General features: G+C 38.0%; 1 protein-coding gene across 1 annotated transcript in view; it reads right to left on the bottom strand.

The window, feature by feature from the left end:
* The window catches only part of LOC124160275 (tachykinin-like peptides receptor 99D), a 218,790-nt gene that overhangs the window by 112,493 nt on the left and 88,918 nt on the right, over positions 1–17,379 (bottom strand). The gene's annotated exons all lie outside the window — the stretch shown is intronic.

Genomic DNA, 17,379 nt, shown 5'->3' with positions numbered 1-17,379 from the left:
CGATCATGAAAAGTGTTAAAATTAGTTTAAAACCGTCTACTTAGTACCATATTTTTCAAAAATTTTCCTCCAGGTTTTGGACCCCTTCGAACTAAATTCTTGGCTACCCCACTGTCACCCGGCGCTGCTCGGGAAGGATAGTGCCGAGAGAAGTGGGAAACTGTAACTTGGAATTAATGGTCACATAGCAGGATTTTTAGCTGAAGGAACAAAGTAAGTATGATGATGGTGCCCTTCCTAATATCTATTGACTCAAAATTGAAGTAGGACGGTGAACGGAACACACTAGACCTTAAATATTGAAAAAAACGAATTCCGATTACAGCGCACGGGATTTGCTTATATCCCGCTCCACAACATTGATCGTTATGGGAGCCCGTGCGTGCGTAGTCCAAAAACGTCAAGTGAACAAATGCCCCAGGAAAAAGATTAACACCGAGAGGGTTAGTAGGTAAGTGTGATGTCATTGATTCCCTTTTTCTTGCACCTTTTCCCTTCAATTACTCTAGCTCTAAAATATTTCAGTCCCTGCCTTCTCCCTTTGCCCTGCGTAAAATAAGTGTGCCCTTACCACAGCCAAATATGACTTTATTTAAAAGATGTTTTTTGTGTGTAGGACAAAAGGTTTTTAATTTGTTACCCCAGTCATGCTTTATTTCCAAGTCTTTGAAAAAGTTTTTGCAAAATGCACGTTCTTGAATTCTCACTAAAGAAAGTGTAGAATAAATATTGTTATGAAATATTGATGTAAATGAATAACAAATTCTACTTTAGTTGTTTTTTTCATGTATGCACATAAGCTTTGTTAGCATAGATTATCAAGGTAGCGCAAAATGAGCTACGCTATATGTAAAGCATAATGTATTATTATTTTGGATAGTAGCCTCAAACAGGTTATCCTTCGCGGCTACCTAAAATTACTCAATTTTGCTTGCTGAATGGATTAATAATCACAATTTTGACAAGAGTTTCACTAACCGGATGAATGTCCAACCGCAGAGGTTTTATGGCGTGACATAACTAATGGTAATGAGAAAACGATGCAATCAGCACGGGGTTCACTTACGGGATTCAAGAGCATGAAATGTACTTCTGTATTAACTATGGATGCAATCCGTGCAGCCGTATGGAAACGCATAGCGTACAGACAAAGAGATATCCTCTTTAAAATTATAAAAAAGCAATAATTGACGATTTTTCATAAGTATTTTAATTCCTCTGTACGAATGAAGGGCTATATCGGAGTAGTCAGAGAAATTGCAATGGAATTTGTTGGGGAAACAGCGGTTGAGGAACTTTCATAGTGAGTGAAGTGGTGCGATGCACACGGCTGAATGGTTTGAGACGGCAAATAAGTGGGGCGCACACGATGTTTAAAACGGTGGCAAGAGGAGGGAAGGTAAAATAAAGGAAGGAAAAAGCACACTCAATCACCACGCTTATTTGCATACCGTTTGTATTCAGCTGCGCACACGTTCACCCTCCCGTTAATCCCACCCAACTAATGAGACGAGCTCTCCCCTTCCTCAGCCATTCCCCACTCAGCATCTCCCCTTCAGACGGACTTGAAGACTTATTTTATCCTCCCCTTTATATATTCATTTGCTGGAAACAAAAACTAATTTCATGAAGGGTTTCGTCTACCAATTGGAGTTTTCCCTCGTTCCTCTTTGTGTTCCTTTATATTGTACAAGCCGATATTTCAAATGCATTAAACGTTATCTTTCCTCAAAATATCCTACCTTTCACTTTGGTAAAAGCATATCAGAATTGAAATCAATTTTGCTCGTATGGACTCCTTCGTTTTTTTGTAACAAATTCTCTGGCCTAAGCAACTTCCTCCTGTTGAGGGCTTTAGGGTTGCCTACATCGACATAGTACCCTGCGAGCCACCTCAATTATATTTAGCCGGAGGTTAGTTTTAATCATCCTATGAATGCGAACGTCAAGCCTATATTTAAGGGTGGGGATAGGAAAAAGGCTAGTTATGACAGACCTATCTCGTTCACTTCCATTTATTGCGAAATATTCGTTAATATTATTTTTAGTTCGATTATGGATCATCTAGACACCTAAAGTCTGTTAGCAACGGTTAAAAGAAGAGAACTGATTTGTTTTAAATTGGAGGCCTTGTGAAACAAAGCTGCTTCCTTTGTCCATGATATCTTTGCCTTGGCTGATAAGCATGCTCAAGTTGATGCTATATTTTTAGACTTCAGAGAGACATTAAATAAGGATCTGCATTCAAAGCTGATTCAAAAGTCGGAGGCATAAGGAGTAAACAGTAGATTAATCCGTAATGGATTGGATCAAGGATTTCTAAAACAACCAAGGTAAAGATTTTTTTCGATGGATTTAGCTCGAATAGTGTGCAAGTTACCTCAGGTGTACCGGGTACACTGGTATGAAAAACGCCAGCATAGTATTCAACTCCTCCTTTCTTTCGCCGACTTTTGTTTGGGAAGGCGCGAGGGGCATAAGGCAATGACGGTCGCTGACCGTGAATGCGGCCTACGAGTGACCAGCTTGCCGTCATGGGTGTGACGCGTGGCTGTAGCTCGCGGATAAGTATTGCGTTCTTAGAAAACTGTTGAATGGATGTTAAAATGGAGCGAATTTTGCTCCTAAAGTTCTGCAAAATTGTGCGTTACCCATGAAAATGATGTTACTTAAAAAAATCGGGAAAATTAAATCTTATTGCATTTATGCTCTTTGAGCGACCTATAAATGTTAAGCAATTGAGCTGAAATTTTTAGGATATCCATTCTGCACCCCATAGCATATTTTAAGAGGCAGAAATAAAAAATCCGAGAAAAAATAAAAAATAAGCGACACCCTAGTGTACCCCAAGGAAGAGCTATAGGCCTTCTTTTGTTCCTTTTGTACATTAATGGAATACCACTGCGGTTATAATCAAAATCCATCTCTTCGCCGGTTATGTAGTTGTGTACAGAGAAATTTATGGCGATTACGATAGAAGGGCACTAAAAATAGACCTTTCTATATCTTTCTCTACCAGCCAGAATTTACTGCCAGCTGAAATTAATCAAATAAAATGATCTAATACAATATTAAGAATTGCCAAAGACTGGCATTTCTATCAATAAATGATTGAGCATTTATTTTGATGTGTATTTTTTAACAACACTTATGCAATATTTACTCCATTATTTTCAGTAAATTCTAGAGAAAGGTGAAAGAGATAAGCAACCTGTCTCTAGCACGGATTCACTTGGAATAAGCAGCTATCGTACGAGACCCTTGTGAAGTGGGACTGATATCTGAAATCAATAGAGTGCAGCGAAGGGCGTCCAGATTCGTGATGAGTTGTTGCTATAAAAAGTGCAGCGTTTCCAATATGTCTAGGCGAGTGGGGATATGAATCTTCACAGGGTCGTAGAGAAAATTACAAGATAAATTTAATCAGTAAATTCGGAGAAAAAACTTTCTCAGACGAAGTGAAAAATATCCTTCGTTTAGCGTCATATATTGGTAGACTTGATCACGAGTAGGTAATAAAAGAAATAGTTTGCAAAACCGAGAGATTGAAAATGTCATTCTTTCCTCGTTCTGTTAAGGATATTATTGGCGTCTCGAATAATAAAATTAAGGACGACTCATTGCATTTTTTTATTTTTCCATTTTTTCAATCTTACGAGGATTAATTATGCATAGGAATTACTAATCATTGGCAAGTTTTGCCTTTGTAAGAATTTGGACGTAGTTTTTGTATTACGCGTAAGATTTTTATGTCCGTGGGACGAGCATGTGGGGATCCAATTGCGTGCTGTATGCTAGTAACTGTACACCCCCTGACAAATACCCGGTAGGTAGTTCGCAGGGTATTATGGAGATATAGATAATAATAGAGAAGGATATTAAATTGTCTAAATATTAAGTTATAAATCAATTATTAAATAATAAATTAAATGCTTCAAAAAACCTTCGATAATACAGGTAGTTTGCATGTAATTTAGTGTAACACACGGGTTGTCTAACAGACAAATGAATAGCACGATTTTTTAAAACTTGCTGTAGTGAAAAAGTATAAAAAAGCTTCAGATAATAATAAGATACAGGAATTTACATTGGTGTGAGCACAGGAAAATGAAAAGAATAAAGAAAAGACAACTTTTGTTGTCAAATAGGCGCCACGCGACTTAGCAGAATAGGTTCGAGGAAGACTAGGGTTTCAAGTGTATTCATTTAATCGCACCAAAATAAAATAGCCTTAATTAGTTTAACTAGGCAAAGTTAATGTTAAAAGAAGGAATGTCTGTCAAGATAAACGAAACACAATTAAAAAGTTCAGGGAAATATTTAGCCTTCATTGTTGACGAAGAGATTCATTTAATGAATATGGAAGAAAATTGACGTAGCACTCTCCATAATTATTCTTATTTATTTCCAAATTATAATATTAAGTAGATACAGGTTGAGTGTATTCAAATCAATAGGTAGATTAATTGTATGTGGCATAATGCAGTAAAATTAACTAAGAGGAAAATTTTTAACGCTGGACAACTGGAATGCGGCAATAAAAAAAGAAAGGAAATCACACGGAGGTAGTTGGGACAACAGGTACGGATATATATATATATATATATATATATGTACCGGTGTGCAGAAAGACAGCAGTAAAAGGTAGCACATTATATTTTGTTTTAGATACCACCTAAGGGATAAAATCACGCGAAAGATTTCAGAGAATTACAGGAAGCACCAGGTACATTACATGAGGGAAAAAAACTAATGTCAGGGCCAAGGGCAAAAAAATTTGCGTGGCCCTCCAGGAGTGTTTGCGAATTCGGATCTCACGCTTGAGCCAATGAAATACGACTTAAGTGTTAAAAGTCTGATAAAGTGCGGAGTCAGATTGTCGGTGACTCCCTCTTGGGGCAACGGAAAAAACATCCGCTCCGAAACTTCGCGACCGGGGAAGAGGCCAGGGGAGTGGCTTTGGAAGCTGCGATCGTCCTCACGGCTATGAAAGAGGTGTCGAGTCAGCGGAGAATGTCATCAACTCCAATGGAGTCCCATTCATCTACTACTGTCACTAAACGCAATGCCATTGTTCTCATTGGTATTGTTGATTCAGTGCCTTGGAGCATAGGTCTCGAAGATTTTTAAATGCATATGTTTGTCAACGTTTCTGTGTGGTTATATGGCTTCATCAGGGAATTTTTGCAATGAATTGGCTTTGACAAAAAAGGCCTGATAAGGGTGTATAGACATACAAAAACGTTAGGAAAAATTTTAATTTAATATTCTTTAAGACCTGAGTGGTATGAGAAGGAATTAGGAATGTGGTCCAGGAATCCGGTTCGTGGAAAATTTTTGAAAAATGACATGCCTGAAAATACATTTTACATCATTTTAGTCTCATTTCCATGACATTTATAAATATTCTTTGATTTTAAGCAGATACAGTTATTTTGTGTCAAAACTAGACGATAGTTTTAAATATTTTCTAAATTTCCTTGATGCTTTGGGGGGGGGGGTGATCTGACCCCCTTATCCCCCCCATCGTTACCCCACTGTCAAGACCTACTCCAAGACACTGAATCAAAATTTATCATAGAGATCAAAAGAAAAAAAATAACTCATTCTTATTCTGGATGTCAGTAGGACATGCCCTACAACGCCTATACACCTTGCATTATAGTGTGCGTTGGTAATTTTTATTAATACTCAGTATAATATCACGAGCGGAGGTGTGTTTTTCATTATAATAACCCTTATTTCGAGACGAATGAGTCGTAATGGATTTTTTGTCTTCAGATATTTGAATTGTAATACTGCTTCAACTCAAACCTCCCTATGCAAAGTTTGATTCATGTTGATTACATCTAAAATAAAACAAACGTGCCGCCGAGACTAGAAACTAACGGCCGTATTCATAGTTTCCTTAGTAAGCTACTAACGCCCAAGTAGCGTTCTAAGTAGTAGCATACTAGCAAAATGGTATTCATAGATCGTTAGTAAGGGCTACTAAGCTTAGTATGCTACTATCTTAGTAGCCGGTTCTTAGTCGCCCTCCGGCCTTGTCTAAGGGAGCTACTAAATATGGCGGACCGTTGTGGATGATCGAACTCCGGTTTTATTTGTAAACTGTTATAGAATTTTTATGCATTTGTGCCAAAATGGAATACGAGAATCCATTTTCTAAGTAAGGCAGGCAACGTATGTAGTGTAATTGTTGGCAGGAATTTAAAGTTTTTCGTAGCTGCGAGGAAGCTACGACTTGCAGTGAACTTGTGCCTCTAGTGTAAGTGAACACAATTTGTACATTCAGTGCGCCCCTAAGTGAATTGATTGCATATAGACGATGAAGTAAAGAGTGAAGCGACAAGTGAAGTGATTTGTGAGTGTATGATCTTCGACAAAATTATTTATTTCTTTCATACTGGTTTAACCATTTCGATCAAAGGTATCTACTAGCTGTTGCGAAGGGGATATGTTTCATATTTGAAGCAGTTGTTCTTTAGGGATACAGCAAACAATTATACATTTTCATTCGTTTGTACGCTTATAATTTGTGTTTGATTATATTCCTAATTCTAGTCACTTTATCGTGAGTTTTCGGCAGTGTTTACATTTCGCGTATTTCGTTGCGCTGTTGTTTTTGTTTTGGTTACGGTACGAGTGATAGTGGAGAGTGAGATTGGAAGTTTGTTGATGTTACAATTTCTGGTTTAAAAATTTGTTTCAGCCTATTTATTTCATTGCCTACGTAATGGTAATGTGAAATAACATCAACTGATTCTAAATCATTAGTGATGAGTGGGAAGTGATATATGAAGAATTCTTTCGAACGTCAACGAGTGCAAATTCTTTTGGTGTGTGCAGAGTGATTGGAAAACTGATTATCATTGTTTACTAGAGTTACGTTATAGTGTTTTAAATTAAGTGTGAGTCAAGCTTTTCATTGAACCAGTTGATTCAGAATGTACGGATTATAAGTGTCATAAAGACAGCTCGTGAAATGTGAAGTGAAATGTTGTGTGCGTTGTAGTGCTATTTGTGATATGATCAGCAATAAATAAGTAAAACAAGTTACGTTAATTATGCTTTGTTTTTTACATTAACCTCCTCTAGTAAAGTATATGCCGTATATTTCCGCACGCTGTCAATATTTGAAATATTTAAATGTAGCGAAGCAGATTGTTGTTTCCTTGACTAACATTTTAGGAGTTGCAAACAGATGTTACTAATTGCTCGCACGTAGGTGTTTGTAACATAATAAATGTGTATCATTCTCACATTTATCTCAACTTTATTTTCTTAACGTTTCATTTCTCCATTGCAAAAGTTTTCGTTTCTACTCCGACATTGAGGTGTATTTCTGCTTCCCGAATACAGATATGTATGATACTGACGTTGCTAGTTATGTTTTTCCATACTAATCACGCATACACTAATGGAAACAAATATCGGAAGTGCAAACAATATCTAATGTATATGATCAATGAATACACGGCCGTTTGTACAACAATAACTGCATCTCAAACATACAAATGCTTCTGTATTACTCATAAATCTACCCTTTCCCAATGGTATTGCATAATGTTTGTGTACAGCAATCAAAAAATATGTCTGCAATGCGATATCACATCGAATTATCCGCTATGAAGTAAAAATTTCAATGCATTTTGCTGAATCAATTGCTTTTGTTTGAAAGTTTTACGAATTTTCCGCGCCGCGGAGGAGTCAGATGCAGTGTTGTCAAGCGTAGCCTAGCGGGTTGAACCCAAATCGCTACCGAGTATCGGCTGCCGAGCTGGTTAGTAGCATACTAAGTTAGTAGCTCGTAGTAGCTCACGCAATAGAATCCATGAATACCATATCTTAGTAGGCGACTAAAAGGTCTTAGTAGCCGACTAAGTTAGTCGCCCTACTAGCGTGTTTTAGCGGAAATCTATGAGTACGGCCGTAAGTATTTTAATAATCTCAGCAGAGTTAATAATGAATTTTCAGTGAGTTCCACTGGAAATTTGCCCTGTTTATCATTTATCCACTAAGTCGATGTATAAAGTTTTAATGATAGGTTTTTCACAGATGTTGCCGTCGAGAGAGCAGGGTCAGTTGCAAAACGCTATATTTGAGGGGGTAATTTTCTAATTTATGATGTGCTTGGAAGGCACTAGGTGAGGTTTCAAGCAGATCGCTATTGGAAAAATAATAGACATGAAACGCAAACACTAAATTCTCAAGCGTTGTGCTTCGATCTGCTCATCGTCACCATCGGTCAACAATAGGGTAATTTCCTTCGTCAAAAAAAACGAAAGTCATTGATTGCGATTCGTTACCCACCATTACTGTATTCATAATATACAAATTATTTCGTTTTAGAAATACCGGTTTAGACGAATGGCAATGGTCCATTTTTATCCTCATTTGAAAAGGGCCAGATTGGCGCCCATGCGATGCCACTCCACGTGACGTCACAGGGACCTAGTTTCTATACGAGAATATAGGAGTTATACGTCGTCTGAGGTTACCAATACATGCATGAGGCGCAGAGCTCAGGGAAACATGCCTTAATAATCACTTATTAAAACTGGCTAAGGTCGGAAAGTTTTCTTCATTTGATAAGGTATTAATAATCCTTATTTGAGCCAAGCGCTACCAGCCAGCAGGGTACTCAGCTACCCGCTAGCAGCCTGCATCGTATCAACGCTCTACTCGCCTCAAGGTCACCTCACAAGGCGGCAGCGGGAACCAGAAATATGTCACACGGAGAGATTTTCCGACATTCATACTTACGCGTCGCGTTTTCGCGCGCTAGAAAATTTTCACTTTTCAGTAAATCACGAAAAATAGGTATCGTCATTTAAAAACCGAAAAGCGTGAAATACGTACCCCAGGAGTAATAATCTTTCGATTTAGGCAATAAAAATATAATAGGAAACCACCCTATTCTTAGATCGGTTTTACTTAGCTCTCCAATTAATACTCCGATCGCGCAGCCTTCTAATCTATGCGTATTTCTGCTCTGTTAACTCTTCTTCACAAATACGAGGTCTTTCTATGTTTTTCGATTCATCCACCAGTCCTTGAATGATTTTTATTATGATATCACTACAATTGATGACCTTACCACTTTTTTTCCTAGAAGCTTTAAAAATATTTTTTTTTCTATTGGTTCAATTGATTCCTGAATAAATTTTGGTCTGTCCATTCTCTCTTCACTGTTATTCCTAGGTTGAATTTTATCTGGTGAAATAAAATACTGCGTTGTAAAGTCATGTCAGAGGTCAATATTTTATCGTCATTTTAATCAATAACAGGCAATTTGTGACTTCCAGTGTTTGTTCTTGATAATATGGAGCCCTTACACCACGTACAGGCTTCAAGTTTTGATTTAATTATCGTCATTAGTTAAATGAGACGTTGTAATATTGCATCATGTGCCTTACAGTAGATATTCAAATTAGCCAGGTGGCACTTGATAATGTTGTTGTGACAACGAAACGCGTCGTGTTCAAATAAATACTGTAGAAATATTACAATGTCTCATTTAATATTAAGAACTTCCACCACATCTTATCCTATAAGATATAATTTTTCACTTCTTTAGGAAATACAGTGGCTGCAAAAAGTATTCGGACGGTACTTGTTTCCAAGCACTATTCCTATTTTGACTGCATTTCATTTGTTCTTCGGATTAAACATGAGTGTAGTAATATCCTGCTATTTAATAATTACTAAATATATTAATGTAATTTAGTAATTATTAAATAAATATTAAGTAATATAGTGCTCGGGTACATTTTGACATCCTGAAAGAACGAAAATTTGTTGCTACTTTGCTATAAATTGAGCCCTATAGACGAATATGCAAAACTTTCGCGCTCAAAAAGTATTCGGACATACGGTGCACGTAGTACATTTACACGCGTTTATTGAAGCCCACCGGTGTCATTGCTGTCCAGTTGTGGGCGCACATGCTCCATCTTAGATATGTCAAGGTGAAACATATGTTTGGCCGAACGGCGACATGAAGTGTCGACTGGCATGGGACGAAAGAAAAAAACTGAGACGACTGAAGCTGCGCGAAAGCTCATTATTATATACTGTAATCAATGTAATTCAGTAAATGAAATAGATGACCTAAGTCAACTGTGTACGACATATGAATTGGTTCGGGAAGACCACGAATGTTCTAAACAAGCCCGAAGTGGACGTCCACGGAAATTGACTGATAGTGTCAACCGATTCATCGAGCAGAAAATCAAGAAGGTCCCGAAAACTCTCTCTCTAGGTAACTAACTAACTAGGTAACTAAAAATAGCGCTCTCAAGGTAACTACTGATCAGTAGAAGTGTGGTGTTTGCATATATGTAGGTACCGTCCATAAAAGCGTTGAAACAAAACGAGTACCACGGCCGAGTAGCCAGGAGGATGCCGTGGATCAGCGTGATCAATCGCAAGAGGCAAGTAGATTTCGCGCGGAACATCAATCTGAGCCTCTAGAGTAATGGGATCGCGTGATTTTCACTTACGAGAGCAAGTACAGCATATTCTGATACGATTGTCATCAAATGGTCAGAACGATACTGAGCTTGATCCTGAGAACTTGAAAGCAACAGGGAAAAATGGGGTTGGTTCTGTGGTATTGGGCTCGTTTGGAGTGGATAATTTGCACTTTATGAACTGAATCATGGACCACAAGATGTATATCGACATACTGATGCAAAAGTTTTAAGTTAATACTGAGAAGATGGGATTGAGAAACAAATATATACTTCAACAGTACAATGATTCCGAGCATATGGCAAAGAATACAAAGCTGTGGATCTTGGAAAATACAACCAAAGAGTTGAACACCCCTCCACAATCACCAGACTTTAAATCTATAGCGCATTTGTGGAATATTCTGGAGACCTAAATTTGGGAAAGTCATGTATAAAACAAGAATGACCTCAAGACTGCTTTGCTAAAAGACTGAACAAAAAACCTCTATTGTCACATCAAAGTTGGTCCATTCTATGCTAAATCGCCTTCAGACAGTCCTGAAAAACAAAACAAATGCCACAAAATACTAATTATTGCGTAAATTGTGCCTCATAACTTCATTTTATATGAAAAATTCAGGTGCCCGAATACTTTTTGTGCGACAAAGTTTAGTTTTTTTCCATTTTGTTTAAAGTTTCTAAAGTTTATATTTGTTGCTGTTGCTGCAGTGTATGCATGAGTAAACAGTGTCTGTAGTACACACTGAGAATCATTTAAAGCCAGAAACATAAGCGCAACACATAGAAAATGAAAATTTTAGCTAGAAACCAGAGTCGCTCGAATACTTTTTGCCCCCACAGTACCTACCTATTAAAAAGGTCCTTTTCCTTTAATCGACCTCCGGCTGTAGGTTGAGAGGAGAAGTCACACATGGTTTCATGCACGGCAAAAGCATGTTCGATACTTGGCTTGGTGGTGGGACAACGGTAAAAGCATTTTCCTACTCTGGGAAAAAAAAGAGAAAATACTTGCTTCCCGTGGCAATGACGCGACCCAGAGTGGCCCTCTACGGTCGTCTCGGAGCCACCGAGATCAGCCGGAGTGCGACCGCACTTGAGGGCACGGCGAGAAACGTGAAGGGGAGGAAACAACGGATCCTTATCCGGGGGGCAATTGGAAAACCGAAGCGGGGGCGGAGCCGGGCGGAGGCGGGTCAAGTGGGGACGGAGAATGGGGGAGTTAAAGGCGTATCGGACCAGACCCACGCCCTCTTATATACCTCCTTTTCTCCGACCGAACTCGCAGGGAGGTATCGGAACCATCCAATTTGAAGCAGGAGAGCATGCAAGGGTAGCCACAGGGGTCGAGTGTCGACAACGACGAAGCCAAGGCAATGGTACCCCAAGGTATCATCTAACCCCCAATATGATTGTGTACAAAGAAAATATAATGATATACTGAAGTTTTTTTGTTGTATTTTTGGAGAAATCGAATAAAAGACACCGTGAAATTTTTTTGAGCTCGTATGCAAAACCTAATTTTCATGTAGATAACATATTTGCTAAAAAAAAAGAGGCGTAGCAGGACGATAAATGCCTTAAAGTTATTAAAAAATATCTATGCCATATTAAAGGTAGGATAAATTCAAGATCAAACTCAGAAAACATTTCGGGGACGTTAATTTTTCAATTTCACGATCCGGAAACAGCGCATTGAAGGGCTTTATATAGGATGTATCCAACGAATAGCAATGAGCGTTCACAAACAGCCGTGCTCAGGATAAGGGTAACCTGACCAGGCGGGACTCGAACACGCGACCTTCAATTTGCCAGGCGAGGACTTTACTCCGCGCCACCGAGGCTAACTAATAGAAATAATAAATAATAAATTGAAAGGTTTGTGTAATCTAACAAAATTCCGGGGAATTTTAACCCTTCGACACTCTCTTCTACCTACGAACTTGGACATATTACAGCAAAGGCGTAAAAAAAATGACGCTGGGTCTTCGGATTTGTAGAACTTTCTTTCCAATGTGAAGAGAGCTGAGGGCGAGTCAGAAGAAAATCCACTTGCCCTTAGCCTCCCATCTCCAGCAGAACTCACAGGGAGGTAGTAGAACCATCCAATTTGAAGGAGGAGATCATGCATGAGTAGCCATGGTGGCCGAGAATCGACAACGACGAAGCGAAGTTATAGGGCCCCAAGATATCTTACGACCCCTAGTATCGCAAGGCATCTGTACTCGCAAATTCTAGATATACCCTAGTGCAGGGGTGAATTTTATTTTGGGGGCAATATATAGAGCATACGCGCGTACCAAGCACATGAAATGCTTTCTTACCTTATTTTGATTGAGACATTTCAGCAGTTATTCGTTAATTGAATGACTGACAGGCTCGGTACAATATTTCTATTTATATAGATAACTTAATTTTGCTTATTGAGTAGGGATTTACCAACAAGTTTTATGAAACCTATGAGATTACTGAAATGTTATTTATATTATCGACTAAATTAAGGTGGAACAGATTCAGAAAAATGTCCTGGGATTCATTTAAAGAGGAACATAATATCCCAAAACTTTCTGCAGTTTAAAACCCTCGATCCCCCTTGTTTTTGTAGGCTTGAGCAATATTTAGTAACCTACTAGTATCATGCAATTTTAAAATTATTAGAGCATTCCTAAATTATGTACGAATGAAGGATATACAAAGCAAATGCCATGAAGTCAATGAACACCAAAAACGTATTCCTCTCTGATGCAAAACTAATGATAGACGATAGATACGTAAGACATGATGAATAGAGACCTAAGACAGTATGATTATTTGAGATCCAAGACCATATATTTACAAAAAATAAATCTCAGGGTTCATTTGAAAGAGTTTAATAGTCTACAAAACTTATTTAAGGAATCTTCAGCCCCTTGTTTCCCCCTGCCTTTCACAGATTCGGACAGATTATATCAATTGCATAAATAATTCGAAGTGAGTATCATGTCTTTTGGATTTGATGGAATTTCTACCCGTACCTGTATGGATGAGGGTTAAAGGCGTATCGGCTGTAAAACTACTCCCATTTTAATTATTTCCATTATTATAATTATGGAAACTGAAGAGGCAACTGTTTATAAAATGAGCTCACTGGGTAATTAATGCCAATAAAAAAACCCTCGCTGAAGGCAACCATAAGAATAATACTCCACTTGACCAAGGTATAACAAAAACCCTAGTCTTACATAGAAACCAATTTCCTTAGTATAAATAGCAATATTATTTATTGCACTGGAAATGGAATAATGAAGCCTTAAAACGTTTAAAACAGTAGCCTATTACTTCTTTGGCATTAAATGGAGCTAAAAGTTTTCGCAGGTTGAATCTCGATCATAGATACTTCCAAGATGGATGAACACAGAATGTATGGACATTGATTAAAAACAAGCCTATTTTTAATACCCTGCTTTTATAAAGATATTTATATAACCTTTAGGGCTCTTCTATAAGTTAATGAAAATGCCTTACGACAAGGCTTATGAAATAACCTGAGCAGAAACGAAGTAGTGGTGTTAACAGAGCAAGTTCACATTACGTAGCATAAGCATATTTTACTGTTTGTGTAATGAAGAATCAATTCCATAGCTTGTAGAAAACATTATCAATAAATGACATAATAAACAATTCTATGTTTCAATCAAATCTTTGGCTAAACTAACCACTATGATTCAAACAAAGATATCAATGCATGAGCCAATGAGCGCCTTTCCCTTTGGCGGAAAAGTAGAAATATAGGTATAGGTCACGTATTTTCTGATTCTAATCTTGGCATTACGCGTGGTAACCAATTATCTTCCTTTCCATTTCTTACTCTTACCGAGGGCTAGTGGATATAATAGACTTGTGAGTGTAAACGTGACTGGGTCCAGCTGCGTAAAAATTCCTAGAGGAAAACTCCCGGCTTATGGCACTAGTCTACATCTACATATAATACTACAAGCCACTTACATCTATCTGTCAGGGAGTCAACTATTACCAACATGCAACAAAGGAATAAAATTTACTTCGACTAACATGCACTGCGCGTCATACACGTTACATATGCCACGTAGTCTTATATATCCTCCTTATGTAGGCAGCCTGCTTATGAAGCTAAACTATGCAAAATATGTTAAAAATACCAGGAAAATTCATAAATGTGCATTAAGAAACAAATAAGTTACTAATTTTAATCTATACTTAAAGCCAGCTAAGCTATTTTTAATTCCCAAAACAGTCGTTGTAGTCTGTTATTAATCACGGAAAACACGACATTTTAAATCTATCTTCTCTAAATATTCTAAAGCCTATCTCTCTCTTATTTTATTTTTATGACCTGATCTACCGTAGTATGCTGGCGATTGTAAAATGTGGTTAACTTCGTCAGAAAATAAACTGTTATTGAATTTACATGTAGGCTTAGTCTCTGGGTTTGTAAGCAGATGACGGAGGCCGATAGACTTTGGATGGGAATCAGGCGATGTACAGTGGTCCGAAATCGGAAAAAGCCGGAAAAAAGTCCAAAATAGCGTTTTTTGAGGTAGAGACTTGAAACTTGACATATATGCTCAAAAATAATTGATGATCATGAAACAATAAGTCGTTTTTTCATAGATCTCATCCGTTGCTAAGATACAGAGGACGAAACACGACCAAATTTCCAAAAACACACCCGATCTCATTTTTCTTCGAAAAACTTAGAAGTTAAGCTGCTGGTAGAGTTTTGGAAGGATTTTAATGAAGTAAAAAAATTGTATTCCAGTAACATGGTAATTTATCTACATTTTCCATAACTTTTAAGTATTTTGGTTTTTATTGATGTGGTATAATGTCGCAAAATGGCGGCTCCATTTTTATGGCAAGACCTGACATAAAGTAGACATTATCTTTAGTTTGAGAAATAATAGTTCTCCAATTTTTACTGAGAGTATTTAGTGGAGATAGCTTAAGTGTATAAAGCTTGCTTATCTTGGAAAAAAGTTTGCAGCTGCGGAAATGAGCGCAATTTTTTTGTCGCACTACACGTCCCGGCTACGCGACGCGGGGGCTTAGAGAGACTGAGACACTGTTGGATATTTCACTTTCTTTGGAACTTAATTATTTAAAATCGTCGTTTTAATGCGCAGTAAATAGTCTCTATTGACCCTAAATACTTAATTGAAGATACCGCTAGGATATTGGATCGATATACTATGTTATGATGGTCCAAACTGGTGATTTTCGTCTCACACGACGACGCGGGACAGGGTGCAATGGTAACGAAACCCTTGGGTCGGGTTCGCGGGATACACTCCTGAGGCGAGGACTATAAGCGATTAGCTTTTCTCCTCTGCCCCCAGAAGGGGAAGGACGGGAAGGAACAAGGAAAGGAGGCGCCACCGCGATAGGAGCCCGATGACGCCTCCAAGGAAAGGACGGGGAAGGAAGGAAGGGACGAGGAATCCTGCACCGTCACAAGGCGGGCAGGTCCTACCATCAGCGAAACCATGCGTACGCAATTGATATTCTAACGACCTTAGAGGATTATTCTATGAGGAAGAATAATCCAACGATCAAATCGTTAGATGGGACAGGGTGCACTTCGGTGGATTACTAGATAAGCAATGACGGAGGGTAGGACGAAGTCGAGGCGGCTGGCCGTATCAGCTACTTGGAATTCGTACCGCACTTCAATCACATTTGTGTACGGTGTACGTAGATGCTCCGCCTTATGTCTGCATACATACACAGCTATGATGCATCACATGCAGTATTATCGACGTTGATCACTCCATTTGCCTCCACTCACAAGCAGTCGCGTCAGGTCTATATGACCCGAGAGGGTTTTTAACGAATAAAACTTATACTCACTTAAATGTACTTGCTATTTCCATCCCAAAAGAGTTTAGTAACGAGCTTTCTCTTTCTTCTCATGCCATAACTGTGTTTGGATCTGTGAATTATATGCATCATAATTCAGCTTTTTGACCCAATGCCAGTGTTTGCATCTTTAAAAATAACGCTCTACGGCACTTTGCGAGCGTTTGTGATACAATTTTGATATCCATAGGCAGTAATTGCGAATTACCAATAACACTATTCATGAGACCATTTATTGGTAAATAAGTATCAAATACTTTAAAAAGTTACAGTTTTTTATTACTAAAACCCATATTCATTTCAACTTATGTGACCATTATTTCTTAAAAGGCTTCAGATTCTAGGTCTATTGGACCCGACGCGATTAGCCACATAACTTTATCTCGCGATACTACTTAAGGGTTAAGTTATCCTTGCATGAATATGACATTTAAGAGATAGTAATGGAATAACACACAAATAACAGCAGGTCCTGATTCAGGACGATGAATTCAAAATTCACTAACTCTTGATTTACTTTGTGGTATTCCATTATAACTTCTCCTGGATATCAGACAACTACTAATACAACTTTTTTTATCAGAGCGCGACCCGGGTTTGAATGAATTGGGTTTTTTTGTTTCAAGATGATGATAATTCATTGAAACCCGGGTCGCGCTCTGATAAAAAATAAGTGGTATAAGTAGTTGTCTGATATCCAGGAAAACTTACAATTAATTCACCTTGAAAACCATTACCGAATGGCGGCAAAGAAAACTTTAGGTCGGTTAAATAAAAAAAAACATGAATTTAAATACCCGATAAAAACTGATTCATTGGGATTTCAAACCAATCTTCCATGCAATGTGCATATAACTTATTACTACTAAATTTTCTAGGTGATGATATTTACCCATAAGAACCATAATCTAGATTTTGGAATGTGTTTGTGTACTAATGTATACATATATGCTTGGATACTAGTGTTTGGTTGCGCAGGTCTTCCATTCGCTTACTTATAGGTAGTGAAATTTACACTTGAGTTACGCCA

This window comes from Ischnura elegans, chromosome 6 (genome assembly GCF_921293095.1).
Source record: "Ischnura elegans chromosome 6, ioIscEleg1.1, whole genome shotgun sequence".
Lineage (NCBI taxonomy): Eukaryota > Metazoa > Arthropoda > Insecta > Odonata > Coenagrionidae > Ischnura > Ischnura elegans.
This window is presented reverse-complemented; position numbering and strand designations above follow the sequence as displayed.